This window comes from Sus scrofa, chromosome 13 (genome assembly GCF_000003025.6).
Source record: "Sus scrofa isolate TJ Tabasco breed Duroc chromosome 13, Sscrofa11.1, whole genome shotgun sequence".
NCBI classification, from domain to species: Eukaryota; Metazoa; Chordata; class Mammalia; order Artiodactyla; family Suidae; genus Sus; species Sus scrofa.
In genome coordinates, this window is record NC_010455.5 from 68,250,381 (window position 1) to 68,265,706 (window position 15,326).

A 15,326-nucleotide genomic window follows, 5' to 3' on the forward strand; every position below is an offset into this window, starting at 1 on the left:
TTAATCACCACGTCCATGCATGCAGTAAACACTTGGCTACACAGATCCCTCAGAAGAGGGGGTGGAGTCTGACTAGCTGGGAATAAGCAGTCAAGCTTTTTAAACCATTAACCATTCTTGAAGGAAATTATTCTGAAATTTGTTTTTCCTTTATAAACAAAATGTATAGAATAACGTTTTCTTAAAGATCTAATCGTTATCAATTTCAGTTACAGTGATGTTCTGTAATAGGATGTTGCCATTAGGCATAGCAAGAGGTCAGGATAATTTTCCCTCTGACACTAAATGATTCCAGACTCTTGTGCCCTTTCAGCTGTTGTATTTTTTCCCCCTCATGTCATTTTCTTTGGTGCCTCCCTCACAGATACACTGGTAGTGGTCACGACATCCATTATTAAGATATTTTTGGAGTTCCCTGGTGACTCATCAGGTGAAGGATTCAGTGTTGTCACTGCTGTGGTACAGGTCTGATCCCTGGCCCGGGAAATTCTGCATGCCATAGGAGCAGCCAGGGGGAAAAAAAAAAAAAGGATTTTTTTTTTTTAGGGCCGTACCCATGGGATATGGAAGTTCCCAGGCTAGGGGTCAAATCGGAGCTACAGCTGCCAGCCTATACCACAGCCACAGCAATGCAGAATCTGAGCAGTGTCTGCAGCCTACACCACAGCTCATGGCAACGCTAGATCCTTAACCCACTGAGCGAGGTCAGGGATCAGACCTGAGTCCTCATGGATACTAGTCGGGATCTTTACCTCTGAGCCACGATGGGAACTCCAAAAAAAGGTATTTTTAATTCTTCTCTTAATGTATTATTTCTCACTGGATATGAGCATAGATCATCTGTTTCCAGGTTTCTTGTGCAGGTACTCTCCTATGAATCAAGTTCATTAGCTGTGGTACATAGACTTGGTGACATCTAGTTCAAGGCCCCAGGTCCCCCTCCCTCCAGGTCAGGACTGAGATATTCTTTTCCTCAGCAGCTGACAGCAGTGGCTGCTTCAAACACATTGCTGAGTTTCTCACTGGGTATTGCCCTCAGCCACAGGGAGATGCTTCTCGAAAGGTGATCCTCCCTCCCCAGATGCAGCCTACAGCCAGTGACCAGCTTCTGTGATTGCACAAAGGCCCAGCCTTCTTACTTGGACTTGAGAAAATCTGAAAAGCCTTTTCAGCTCCAGAACTTCCTGTGGGATTGGCTGAAGCTTTGGTTGCAACTGCATCACAGCTTGACTTCTCCTCCTGCCCAGTCCTGCTTCCCCCACTCCCTTCCAGGTGCTGCTCCTGAGAGAATTCCCACTGAACCTCCTGCAGGCAAATCTCCATCTCTGGGCCTGTCTCCCAGGGAATCTTGTTGAAGACAGATGGTGGTGAGCTCCTGGGCTGGCCACAGCCTGGCTAGTGTCCTTTGCGGTTCCGTGACATGCACCTGTATGCCTCAGGATAGTACCTCCGTCTTGCCCCACTTCTGCTCCAACATTTTTTTTCTTTTATTTGGCCTCACCTGCAGCATATGGGCATTCCCGAGCCAAGGATCAACTCTGAGCCACAGCTGTGACTTACACCACGGCTGCACCAATGCTGGAGCTTTAACCCACTGAGCTGGTCCCAGGATTGAACCTGTACCTCCGCAGCAACTGCAGGAACTTACTGCGGCACAGTGGGAACTCTGCTCCAACTTCTTGATTTCCATATTTTCTATAGAATTCCTACTTTGTGTGGAGATTTTGAAGTTTACTAGTTGAGGTTATAAAAATTAGGCTTCCAAAGATAGATTATAGGCTAATGTTTATTCGGATACCCACCTTTATTGTAGGGATCTTATGTCCTTGCTTGGAAACTATGAAGTATCAAGGATTTCTTAATGTTATTTTATTTCTTCAATGTTATAAATGTTTATTTTGATCATCCTCTATGTTTTCTTTATTCTTTTCAAAGCTTGCGGTCCAAAAGAAAAGAATATTTATGAACACATATTTTCCTACTGTGGCCTTCCTCAAATTCCCTAGCTCTCATACTCTTGCTGCTTGCATTTAGACAAGTGTTATATACCTGCATTCTTCTCTTAATTGAAGGTCTCCATCCTACTATTTTGACAATTTGCCCTGATAATCTCCCTACCCCATTAATTTTTTTTAATTGAGGTATAACTGACAATCCTACCCCATTAAATTCTACCTGGAAGTTTCTAGTCTTTTTTTTTTTTTTTTTTTTTGGTCTTTTTGCCTTTTCTAGGGCCGCTCTCATGGCATGTGGAGGTCCCCAGGCTAGGGGTCTAATCGGAGCTGTGGCCAACGGCCTACATCAGAGCCACAGCAACACGGATCCGAGCCTCATCTGCAACCTGTACCACAGCTCACAGCAATGCCGGATCCTCAACCCACTGAGCAAGGCCAGGGATCAAACCTACAACCTCATGGTTCCTAGTTGGATTCGTTAACTACTGCGCCAGGACAGGAACTCCTGGAAGTTTCTAGTCTTAAACTATTTAAATAGCCTGGTTAAACAAGTTGAATGCAAAAAAAAAAAAAAAAAAAAAAAAAAAAGGAAAAATCCTAAGCATGCCAATAGAGTACAAACTTTTCATTTAACTAAGTCATGCACAAAAAATAAACAAAAAATGCATTGCTGATCAAGACTGGCATACTCTAAACTGATGTCACCTGTTTCACAGACTTATCGACACGAAAGGGACTTCAGAGATCATCTAATTCAAGCACCTCATTCTGTGGATGCAGCCCAGAGAGGAGAAATGCGTTCTCTGGGGTGAGGTGACAAACGCTGGAATCTGAAGTTAGATCCCTTGACTGTTCGGAAATCTTACTACTCTACCTACCGCAGAACCACTGAGTTCCTTTTACTTTCTCTCCAACATACTCCGTGAACCCAGAACGTTTTCTTGACTCAATACTTTGGAGACCACAGTTATTTTGACTTCATTGCTCTTCAACCTCAAGTGGGTTTCTGGCATTCCTGCTTCCTAATTCAGTTATGCAACCCTTCAGTCTAACTTAACCAACACAAATTAGCTTGGGTGAGAAAATATTTACACACTTTCATCAATATCAGGGTTTTTCTTTTTTAAAAGAATAACTTTATAAGACCTTTTCTACTTGAACCCAATGTACTAAAATAGTTAGAAAATGTGCATATCCCTTTTAGAAAGTGCCTTACACACAACCCTTCTTTATGTGAAGTTAGCCTCACTTGTGTTAGGATGAAGCTCCCATTCTGATCAGAAAGTACAGGTAAATAGGTTCCGTTCCATATACTTAGGCTGCATCTAAAATAAATTGGTTAGCTAAATGAGTAACAAATGAACATCCAATTATACAAATATTCATCATGGAAAGGCAGCAGGGTGAGCTTTCAACTTGAATAAGAATCTTAGAATTACTCTAGAAAGATAAGAGTGGTGCCAAGTGGAGGGAGCAGAAACTCTGATTTTATTTCACAAATATTTTCCTTTCACATATCTGGTTTTTGACAATCTATTTACAGCCACCAAGGCAGACAGGCAATTGATAGTTTCTTGCAGTAAATCATTTTGCTTAGAAATCCTGCATAGCAGGTATTGCCTGACTTAACTTGAAATGATAAACTAGCAATGTTGCTATTCAAGTCAGAAGGACCTGAAGGAGCATAAAGCTACCTGCTACGTTGTCATGGTATCTCTGTAAACGAGTGATAAAGAACTTCAGTTTGGGGTGGAAGGCAGTTTGCAACTTTTTTTTTTTTTTTTTTTTTTTTTTTTTTTGTCTTCAGCATGACGCAAAGAACTAGAACTCTCCAAAGCCTTTAATGTGAGTTAAACTACCCAGGGAAGAAGCTGAACCCAGTTTTGACCTTACCTATAATTTCATCCTCTAGCACATCTCCAAAGATATCACAAATCTACAAAGCTTTCATCTATAGAAATGTTTCCCAGTTCCCTGGCTTCTCATGAAGTTTTCTCACAGTCTTGATGTGGGTGGATCTGACCTTGCTTTTATGTTTGCCTGAAGTGAATGGACCACACCAGAATGAGCCACGACCCTGCCACGGGTTCGATAGTGCTGGTACCTAGTGGCAATGCATCAGGCTACTTCTCTAGAGCCAGGTGTTCTCATTCAGAAATTCTTATCCCTCTTTCTGTACCACCAGCACTAGTGGCACCACTAGCACCCACACCAGCACCACCACCACCAGCCACACCAGCACCACTGTCATCATCACCAGTACCACCAGCCACCACCATCACCACCACCACCAGTACTACCATCACCACCAGCCACCACCAGTACCAGCACCAGCACCACCATCACTACCACCACCACCCTCTTGGCATTCTTTATTGGAGCACTGAGATTCAGGCTGAGACCTGCTTCCTTACAAAAGACTTGTTTCCTTCCTATCTGGCATATCCCAGGTAGAAATCACGTTTCATAATGTTTTTCTCCTTTTGTTCTCAGGTGTTCTAAGTTGCCTTCCCGCAGCGCATGTCAACATTAGAACACCTGGGGCAGAGCGGCTCCCAGATCAACAGGAGAGACTTGCCAACAAGCTTGCTTAGGATTTCTCTGCCGTGGAAATTCTGGGACTGGGGCCTGTTTGGAAATATCAGAGATAACTTGAGGGGAAAAAAAAAATTGTCATTGCCTCCTATTAGAACAGGATAGAAAACCACACAGATCATTTTAAAGAAACCAAGCTTTTCACTGGACATGAGAGGAAATGGTATAGGAGAGGTCACAGGCCACTGCCCCCTTCTCGCCACTCATACTTTGGCTTTCTTTCCTCTCTTTCTCTCCTCGGTCAGAGTTGAAAAAGCCCCTGTTGCTCGCCGTTTCCCAAGATGCTCATTGTATAACTCGGGTTCCAGTATCATCTTGAGGGAAGGGAAAAGCTCCCAAACGTATGTAAACTAGGACGTCCTTCCCACGCGCTATCTTTTCCATCACTAAGTATGTTGATTCATGGAGGTCTAAACTTTTGCTGGCACCACCTGGGCCTCTGATGCCCTACCTCGGCCTCTCACGGTCACCTCCATTAAGGCCCCGGGTGAGTCAGCTGAAATGGGAAAGAGTAAAGAGGTGTGTTTCTGGTGCCTCCACTCAAGACTCTGAGCAACGAAGGACTGCAAACAAAGCCTTTCAACCTGAAACTCTCAAGGGTAGGGTGTGGGAAAGCGTGTGGCACGGTGTGTGTTGAACAGGTTGGACATGTGTACTTTCCTTCCCTTTAATAACTAGAAAGGAATTAACTCTCCCCACCACTCTGAGACCCAGCTTCTGATGCTCCTCATGGAAAATGCCACCAGGACAACACGAAGCTTCAAAACCCTTGCTTTTCTGGCCTAGGATGAAGAGTTCCTCCTGTCCCTGCAGTGATCCCCCCCCCCCCACCCAGGTTCTCCCCTTCTAAAATGTTCAGTAATTAAATGTGGCTCCTCTGGTTGATTTTGTAGAAAGATTTTTCTCGCACGTCGATGTTAAGCAGCTGCACGTGTGATGGATGATGGTCCATTGACAGCCCAGGGCACCGTCACAAAAGCCCTCTGCCTCCACCCTGTGCTGTGCTGGCAGAGCCCTGTCTTTCATGCAGTTCTTCACGTTCTGCTAAATTAGAAGTTATCTGCAGGCCAGCAGAGAAGACAACATCGCTCCCCTCAGAGCTCTATGGAATGTTGCCAGGTAAGTAAGAATTGCCGAGCCAAAGCCTCAGGAGGCTGATGGTCTGCCTCTCATGAAAGAGCAGCAAATATTTTGCAGGAATCTGGGATTGTTTTCCTTGATGTGAGGTTTAAAAATCTAGAAAAACATTATGAAATGTGAATTCTGTCTGCTTGGCAGCAAGGGATGCTGTGGCATTAGATTTAAACACACACACACACACCACACACACCAGTAGAGACACGTTTTCACATTTTAACCTGTATTTGGAACCCCTGTTTAAATCCTAGGAGACAAAAGAAGAGCTGGTGTGGAGTGGGGTTTCAGCACACGGACTTGAGTCAGGCTGCCCAGATTCCTATCCTACCTCCTTTACTAACCAAGTAGGAGACTTTGGGCAGGGTACTTAATCTCCACATGCTTTGGTTATGCCATCTGTAAAATGGGGACCAGAGTCCCTACCTCCTAGAGCTGTTGTGAGGATTAAATCAATATTCATAAAGGGCATAAAGCATGCCTGGCCTCTAGTAAGCTCTATATAGGTGTTTGTTAAGTAAATGAAATAAAGATATGTGTTACGACTACATTAGTCAGCTTGGGGCACTATAACCGTACCACAGAATGGGGGGGCTTGAACAGCAGAAATGTATCATCTCACAATTCTGGAGGCTGAAAGTCCAAGATCAAGGTGACCTCTGGGCTGGTTCCTTGTGAGGGCCATGGTGGGAGGATCTGCTCCAGGCCTTGCTCCTTGGCTTAAACACGGCCATCTTGGAGTTCCTGTTGAGGCCTGGTGGTAATGAACCCGACTAGTATCCCTGAGGATGCTGGTTCAATCCCTGACCTCGCTCAGTGGGTTAAGAATCCAGCTTGCCACAAGCTGCAGCATCGGTTGCAGATGTGCCTCAGATCTGGCATTGCCATGGCTATGGCATACATGGGCTGCTATAGCTCCGATTTGACCCCTAGCCCGGGAACCTCCATATGCCACAGGTGTGGTCCTTAAAAAAGAAAAAATAAAGAAAAGAAAATGGCCATCTTCTCCCTTTGTCTTTGCACCATCTTCCTTCTCTGTGTCTGTGTCCAAGTTTACCCTTATTAGCAGGATATTCGTCATGCTGGATTAGGGTCCATCCTAATGACCTCATTTTACCTTAATCACCTCTGTAGGCATGCTGTCATCACATGTGGTTGCATTCTGAAGTGCTGGGGGTTAGGCTTCAATATATTCAGCCCATGGTGACAGCAGTTTCAACAGGAGCTCCTTGTCACCAGAGGGACTGCATGCCCATGCAGAACAGTAGCTGTCAGACCACGTGGAGGGGGGAGTCATTTGTCTATTTGTCTTTCCTTTAAGCCTGTTACATTCATCTATCAAACTCTTATTTAAAGCTCTGCTTACAGCCTCTGCCTCTCCTCAAGAATTAACGAGTTCAAAAAGCATTTCTTCAGAGTCGCGCTTGTCTTAAATGTCATTTGGCTTCCTTAATGGGTACAGAGTCTGTTGGATTCTCCCTAGTTCCAGTGTCCTTCATTAAAGTCTATCAATATTTATTAGACTTTGATGGGGTGCTCATAATTCCTCATCGCTGTAGAGTAGGAGTCGTAATCCTTTAAGGCTGCTTGCATACACTCAACACTTGTTGGGAATTCTAGTTCTTCCTCATGACATGGCTTCATGGGTGAACTGCAGAAGGCTGCATACTATTCTGTACATGGAAGCGCTCTAGCTTATGAGGGACTGGATTTGTGTTGGTGTCCACCAGATCAAACCAACCAGCCTAGTGTTCTGAATGGGGAAGGAACACCAAAGAAATACCACAAGCTTAATCAATTTTAGAAACAGCAGTGAAAATAAAATCAAGTATAGCTTATTCTAAGTTGAAAGGAAATTTCTAAAAATGAATAATCCCTCCAAACCTGATGCAGCTGACTAGGTTTTGAACTTCCTAAGAACAGTACCATTATCTTATACAGCTCTATTTTTGTTTGTTTTTCTTTTTTTTTTTAAGCCTCCACATTGACTAACATAATTCTGGACATATATGTGTTCAATGAATATTTGTGGATTAAAAATGATTGAGGCGGAGTTCCCATAATGGTGCGGTGGTTAACAAATCCGACTAAGAACCATGAGGTTGCGTGTTTGATACCTGGCCTTGCTCAGTGGGTTAAGGAACTGGCATTGCCATGAGCTGTGGTGTAGGTCGCAGATGCAGCTCAGATCCTGTATTGCTGTGGCTCTGGCGTAGGCCGGTGGCTACAGCTCTGATTGGACCCCTGGCCTGGGAACCTCCATATGCCATGAGTGTGGCCCTAGAAATGGCAAAAAGACAAAAAAACCCAAAAAACAAACAAAATGATTGAGGCTAATGGTTAAAAGAAACAATCTTCAAGTTAACCTATAGGAAACTTAGAAAACTCATTACATGTCAAAGGCAGTACAAGTGGAAAATAGAAACAGACTCACAAGGAATTTGGCATTGGAGGCTTTTCTTTTTTTTTTTTTTTTTTGGTTTTTTGCCATTTCTTGGGCTGCTCCCGCAGCATATGGAGGTTCTCAGGCTAGGGGTCCAATCAGAGCTGTAGTAAACCAGCCTACGCCAGGGCCACAGCAACGGAGGATCTGAGCGCATCTGTGACCTACACCACAGCTCATGGCAACACCGGATCCTTAACCCACAGAGCGAGGCCAGGGATTGAACCCGCAACCCCATGGTTCCTAGTTGGATTTGTTAACCACTGAGCCACGATGGGAACTCCTGGAGGCTTTTCTCTTAAGGTATCATCTACTCAAAGGGAAAAAAATGCAAAATAGTCTCATCCAAGTGAGGAACTATCTACTTGATTTGAGATAATAATTTAACAGTCCTGCTTTCAACAGAAGAGGAGAGAACAAGAAAACATAGACCTTAGGAGGACATTCATTTGGACCAGATCCCTCGTTTTACAGATGTACAGAGATGCAGCAATATTAATTAACTTGCCCAAGACTGACCTGATTTCCACATCTTATGCTTCCTGCCTCTCTCCTGACAATACATTTAGTAAATAAATAAGGTAAAATATACTTCAGTTTCCTGATGTGTACAATTAAGGAAGAGGGAAAGGAACTGCTAGAAATGGAAAGCACACACAATAGCCAAGAGGTGGAAGCACCTCAGGGTCCGTCAACGGATGAATGGAGACACAAAATGTGCTCATACACGCAATGGAATATTATTCATCCTGGAAAAGGAAGGCGATTCTGACACATGCTGCCACATAGGCATTAAGTAAAGTGAAATAAGCCAGTCACAAAGCAACAAATGCTGTAAGACTCCACTCTTCTGGGGTGGCTGGTGTAATCAAATTCACAGAAACAAAGCAGAATGGTGGTTGCCAGGGACTGAGAAGAGGGGAAATGAGGAGATGTTATTTAATGGGTGCAGTTTCAGTTTTGCAAGATGAAGTTCTGGATATTGGTTGCACATCAGTGTGAATAAACTTAAAGCTACTCAACTGTACACTTAGAAATAGTTATGAGCTACATTTTATGTTGTGTTTTTAAAAACACATTTAAAAGAAACAAGCAAAAAGGAAAGATGGGACAAACACAAAGAGAGAGAAAAAGACAAAGAGGGCACAATGCCAAAGAAAGAGCAAAGGTCAGTACAGCTTTTCCCAGCCACAGGGCTCCTCCTCACCTGCCCCCTAGCCCCCAAATCCAGCCTCTGTCCTGGCTCTTAGTTCCACTTACTATATGTCTGCTTACCAGGATCGCTCTGCCTTCACACCAGAAGTCTCTCCTCTGCTGTCAAACTCCGGATCCCAGTTTACACACACACACCAGGGCAAGTCAAAACCCTCCTCCATCCTGCAGTCCTTTCTTCCCGAGAGCTGGTCCCCAAAGCCAAAATCTTTATCATATCTTCTACTTTCTAGGAGGACAAGGGTCAGATTTAAACCAAATTGTGAAAATCAAATCTATTTCAGGAACCCCTTACCTCCTTCCTCTCCTTGCTTTGGTTGCTCGGCAGCCACATACAACTCCCATGCAGACAAGATGCCCTCTCTGTGCTCAGCAAGAGATTCCTGGGTCAGTGCCGTTGCTGTGCACAACTTTCCCTGCTTGGTTCATGCTCCATCTGTGTGCCACCCCACACCCCACTCCTCACCAGTGCCTTGCCACTTCTACATACTCTCAAATTTGCTCTTAGGCAAAGATAATGCTAAAAATAGACTCAGACTACAGAAATCACACTGTGGCAGTATAGAGAGATAACAGTGTATTAATATGTGATAATCTTTCAGGGAATATTTGCTTTGTAGTAGGGTTATAATTCAAATGGCCATCTCTTGAGGGGTGAAATTTTAGCTATGAGAGACAGGCCTTTAGAAACATGATGCTAGGAAGTTTACCGATTTGTCTGTCTCAAAACTGCTGCTTGATAAGTTGGTCAATTCTAAAAACATTTCATTGGGAGACTCTGAAACAGTTAAAACGTAATTCTTAAATTCCTGGGAGATAGTTTCAGCTTCTTCCTCAGAACATTTTCCCAAATGTGCCGCTTTTGCACAGGATTCACCTTCTTGTTTGAGTGCTGTCTTTTTAAAAGTGTTTTTATTGAAATATAGTTAATTTACAATGTGTTAGTTTCAGGAGTATAGTAAAGTGATTCAGTTATACATTTATACAATATATACACATATTCTGTAAAAATATTCTCTTCCATTAAAGGCTATTACAAGATACTGAGTATAGTTCCCTGTACTATACAGTAGGTGAGCACTATCTTTAAAAAGTTCTTTGTTCTCTTGGACAAGCTAGTGAGCCATCAAAAAAAAAAAAAGTCATAATCAAAAAAATTCCTAGGGAAGGTAGAAGAGAAATGAAGATTACAAATTCTGTGGAATTATCAGCACCTTTTTTCGCTGAAAGTCAAGTTGGCAGAAGTGATTTTTTTTTTTGAACCATGTGTTTCTGTTACACAGGGTACACATGGATTGTGGAGGTGAAGTCCTGAAAATCGATTCTTCTCTGAAAAGCATGTCAATGAACCACACATATATCCTTCTAAGCTACCAAAAGAGGCTCAGGCACTGTGGTCAAGTCATAGCTGGCTTTATGGTTGATGAGGAGATCCCAAGTCGTTCTAAATGTGGTAGTATGAAAATGTGTGGCTCCTTGCATGCCTTTTTTTTTTTTTTTTTTTTTTTTTTGCTTTTTAGGACCCAGGCTAGGGGTCAAATGCTACACCACAGCCACAGCAACTTGGGGTCCGAGCCATGTCTGCAACCTACACCACAGCTCACGGCAACGCCGGATCCTTAACCCACTGAGCAAGCCAGGGATTGAACCCCAACCTCATGGTTCCTAGTTGGATTTGTTTCCGCTGCACCACAACAGGAACTCCATCCTTTCATGTCTTTTTAATGATAGCTCATCTTTTGTTCTCCAGCAAGACACCCAAATATCTGTGTGTCAGGCTTCATCTTAACGAAGGGACTTTCTGTTCTCACACACCTTGAGATGTGAGGATGAAAGATCTGATAACGTTCACTGTTCTTTTTTTTTTTTTTTTTTTTTTTTTTGGTCTTTTTAGGGCCACACCCACAGCATGTGGATGTTCCCAGGTGAGGGGTCGAATCAGAGCTGTAGCCTCCAGCCTACGCCAGAGCCACAGCAATGCCAGATCCGAGCCACGTCTACAACCTACACCACAGCTCAGTGCAATGCCAGATCCCTAACCCACTGAGTGAGGCCAGGGATCAAACATGCAACCTCATGGTTCCTAGTCAGATTCATTTCCACTGCACCACAACAGGAACTCCCACATTCACTGTTCTTAATTGTACTTGGCTTAAGAGTTCCCTCCCTTCATTTTCCTTTTATTACTCTTGCCTTGAAGCGTCATGCCAAATAAAGCAAGAATCTCTTCTATAGAGTATTTAAAGCCACCCTCATGCTCCTAGCACCAGAGTAAATCAGGAGAAAGTTTAAAAGGGGCATTTGTTTTCTCAGGAAGACCAACACAAATAAACCATCTCTCTTACTCAGACAGCCATCAAACAAGGAAGATGTAACCGCCAGTAAACCAATGAAGCCACACCACTGTGCTAGCTATTATGGTGTTTAATAACTACAGTGTCTTCCAAAAGCAAATCCAGTTCTCTAAGGAGAGGAGTTGTGCTAACATCCTGGGCAATCCTATAAAGCTTCCAGCAATTCTTTTTTTTTTTTTTTTTTTTTCCTGCTCTCATTTTATTTTTGTCCTTTGCTTATCATTTGGAATGATGACTCATATTTGTTACTGGGCAGTTACCTGTGACTACTCAACTTTTGTTTTATACTTGGGACATATTCTTTCCAATTGCATGGAATTCCTTTTCCAGGGAACATGTTATGGCAAATCCTAGAGACCATAAACCTAAGTAAGTTGTATTTATCAACCATTTACCTCCTTTCATTTCCTAAAAAAATGGTGTTTCTTTTTCTTTTTAATGCACTTTCAAAAAGAAATAGCCTAGTCTTTCCAAGGACTAAAATCTTCTTTTGTCTCCATTTCAAATATGTCTTTATCTACTTGAATTCCAATATCTTTTGAATGGATTGAGCAAAGCCTGGCTATTAGAAGCTAGAAAAGAAAGACACCTCTCCTAGGATCCCACTAAACATAATTAATTTAGCAGTTTGGCTAGGGATGGACCCTCAAGGAATTTAATTAATTTTCTTCTGCCGAAACCAATGTTTTGAAAGGAAGAGTAAAACAGAAACCACCAAGAGGTTTCTCTGAAGATTTTTAAATGTCAGGCATTAGAATGTCAACGTTTGCAGTATATTTTATAATTGTTGTCATCATCACATTGAAAAATACTTATTAAGCTATTGAGAGTGTATGGTGCTGTGGTAAGCAGTGTATAAAGAGAACTACATAGAGATAATTCCCATTTTGCTGGGTGGAAAGGGAAGCTGAGACCAAGAAGAATATAGATTTGTTCCAGTGGGTAAGGAATTATGAAGATTAAGAAAAATAGGGGTTTTTGGTTTTTTTTTTTGTTTTCACAGTCGAATTTGTTAAAAAGCAAAAAATCATACTTATAGAAGTAGAAAAAAATTGAATAATATGGATCAAAAAACTGCATAGGAGAGAGGCAAAGCAACTTCCCCAAAGCTACCAAAAATTAAAGATGTACTTGGGATTACAACCTAGGATTCCTAAATCCAAGGCTAATCATCTTTTTTATTGCATGATTTTGCCACAACATTTTTGAAAATGCACGAAGTTGTTTGTAGATGCTATCTCAGCAAAGATTCAAACACTTTAAGGTCAGAAGCTACAGGATTTTTTTATGAGAACCAGGGAAATATCTGAGGCCAAGAGTGTGCCTGGGAGGTAGACAAGCCATGGGGGTCAAGGACTGGCATCAGAGACTTATCTTCCTTTCTTCATGGGGAGAACAAAGGTTGGACCAAATTCCCTGAGGTGTCCTTTCCTGCTCTCACATGTTGCAGTTCTATTATGGGATGGGCACCAACCCAAAGGTGGTTCTGGAAAGAGAATCCTATGTTGTTAAGGAAGAATTGTAGCTGCTGTAGGTCATGTAGGAAAAGGTAGTAGTCCAAAGCAAAGAAGAATGGTGTCTTTCACCGAAGACCTCGGAAACTCGGAAAACCAGGAAGCATTTTTGCTTGTTTCTATCTCTGTTACTTCTTTACCACCTAGGAGGACTTGGTTTTGGTCTTTATTCACTTTGAGGTTGGAACTCTGAGAGCTGGATTTTTTGTCGTTGGTTCTATATCCATATTTAGGTATGTACATGTATGGATAAAAATCTTCAGGGGCAGGAAATTCCCTTGGTGGCTCAGCGGTTAATGAATCTGACTAGGATCTATAAGGATGCATGTTCGATCCCTGGCCTGGCTCAGGTGGGTTAAGGATCTGGCTTTGCCATGAACTGTGGTGTAGGTTGCAGATGTGTCTTGATCTGGCATTGCTGTGGCTGTGGCTGTAGTTGGCAGCCATAGCTCCAATTTCACCCCTAGCCTGGGAACTTCCATATGCTATGGGTGCAGCCTAAAAAGCCAAAAAACAGAAACAAAAACAAAAACAAAACTTGAGGAGTTTTTGGTCAGGGACACTTTTCTTTGTTTTCCCCACTCATTTGGTTAACTTCTGCCCCCGATCTTCAAAATTTTGGGCAGGTGATTTAGGCAAATGCTCCTCTGGTGGAGCAGGTGCTCTTCATTCTTGGATCTCATAGGGGAACATTGTGGTTCAAGAGGATGCTCATTCCTGCACTGTCCTCAGCTCAATCAAAAAGGACAACAAAGTCATACCTCATTGGCTGCTTTCTGTTCTGTTCAAAAATTCTGCTACCAGGTTGTCCACTCGAGACCAAAGTGATCACTAAAACAAATTTAACAAACTCCCAACCCAAGTTTAGAAACCCCAGTGTCCACATCTTTTTTTCCTTGATGGCTCAACAACACTGTCCAACTTGTGCGTGTGATTATTGAAGTAAAGAGTTGCAATCATAACTCATTTCAGCAGAAAGTCAAGCTGGCTTAAGGCAGATTTAAACAAAGTCATGCACTTTGCACGGCCCACTTCCTGAGGCCTGAGATAAGAGCAGTGCCCGTTTAGCCCTACCATCCAAATATCTGGACACAACCTGCAAGATTCTGTGAAATGTCTGTGCGTTCAGCTTATGTCATTTGTATGTTTTGTCCACATGGCACTGAGTATCGACATGTTTGGAAACATCAGGATCATGGGCTCAAACCCTTTTGTATCCATGGGATATTTGGCATTATAACCAAGAAGCATTTCCAATGAATAGCACTGACACCGTCAGCCTTTGAAAAAGTGTATGCTTCGTTTTACTTCAGATTGACACAAGAGAGTAAAGAAATTCCATAACCATAGCATTTTAACTCAGTTTCGCATGTTGGCTTCCATTTGCCACAGACTATAAAGCAATGAAAATGCCTTCCAAGTTTTTAGAAGCTTCTCAGTTCTTGCCTGCTTGCCTGTCTTTTCCCTTTTTACATTAAAAATTTGATCTTTGCCTCCTTGGAACTATGAAGAAATCTAAATCTGAATAGCCCTTTATATAATACACAGTCATTGTTTGTACTTGCAAAACTGGATTAAGAAATCACTAGTATTCTTACACGTGTTTTTTTTGCCAAAGAAAATTCAGCATATTTCTGCTTAGCTGTAAAATTTCCACCAACCAGACTGAGTGACTGTGTACCGCCCACACTCTCCTCCTTGGCGTCCCCTCTTCCCTAGGGAAATCTCACTTGAAACCCTTATAACATGTAGAAACTCTTCTTGTGCCCTGCTCTGTTACACCTGTCCTGCAGGTGAAATAATTCCCCAGCTGTGGCACTTTATGAGCTCTAGCACCTACTCTGAAAAAAAAATCAAATAAACATCTTTGCTGTGTTTCCCCCTTTCCATCCTGTTCTGTATCCAAAAAATATAGACAAGAACCTTCCTGGAGTTGCTGTTGTGGCTCCACTGTAACGAACCCAACTAGTATCCATGAGGACATGGGTTTGATCCCTGGCCTCACTCAGTGGGTTAAGGATCTGGCGTTGCCATGAGCTGTGGCGTAGGTCGAAGACTCTGCTTGGATCTAGCGTTGCTGTAGCTGTGGTGTAGGCCTGCAGCTGCAGCTACAGCTCTG

The 15,326-nt window shown here is 42.7% G+C and overlaps 1 long non-coding RNA gene across 2 annotated transcripts in view; it reads right to left on the reverse strand.

Annotated features, from left to right (window-relative positions):
- The window catches only part of LOC106505676, a 37,657-nt gene extending 27,868 nt beyond the window's left edge, over positions 1-9,789 (reverse strand). For both annotated transcript variants that reach the window (XR_002337654.1, XR_002337655.1), the window contains exon 1: positions 9,403-9,789. This is a non-coding gene — a long non-coding RNA (uncharacterized LOC106505676). The remainder of the gene's footprint in view (positions 1-9,402) is intronic.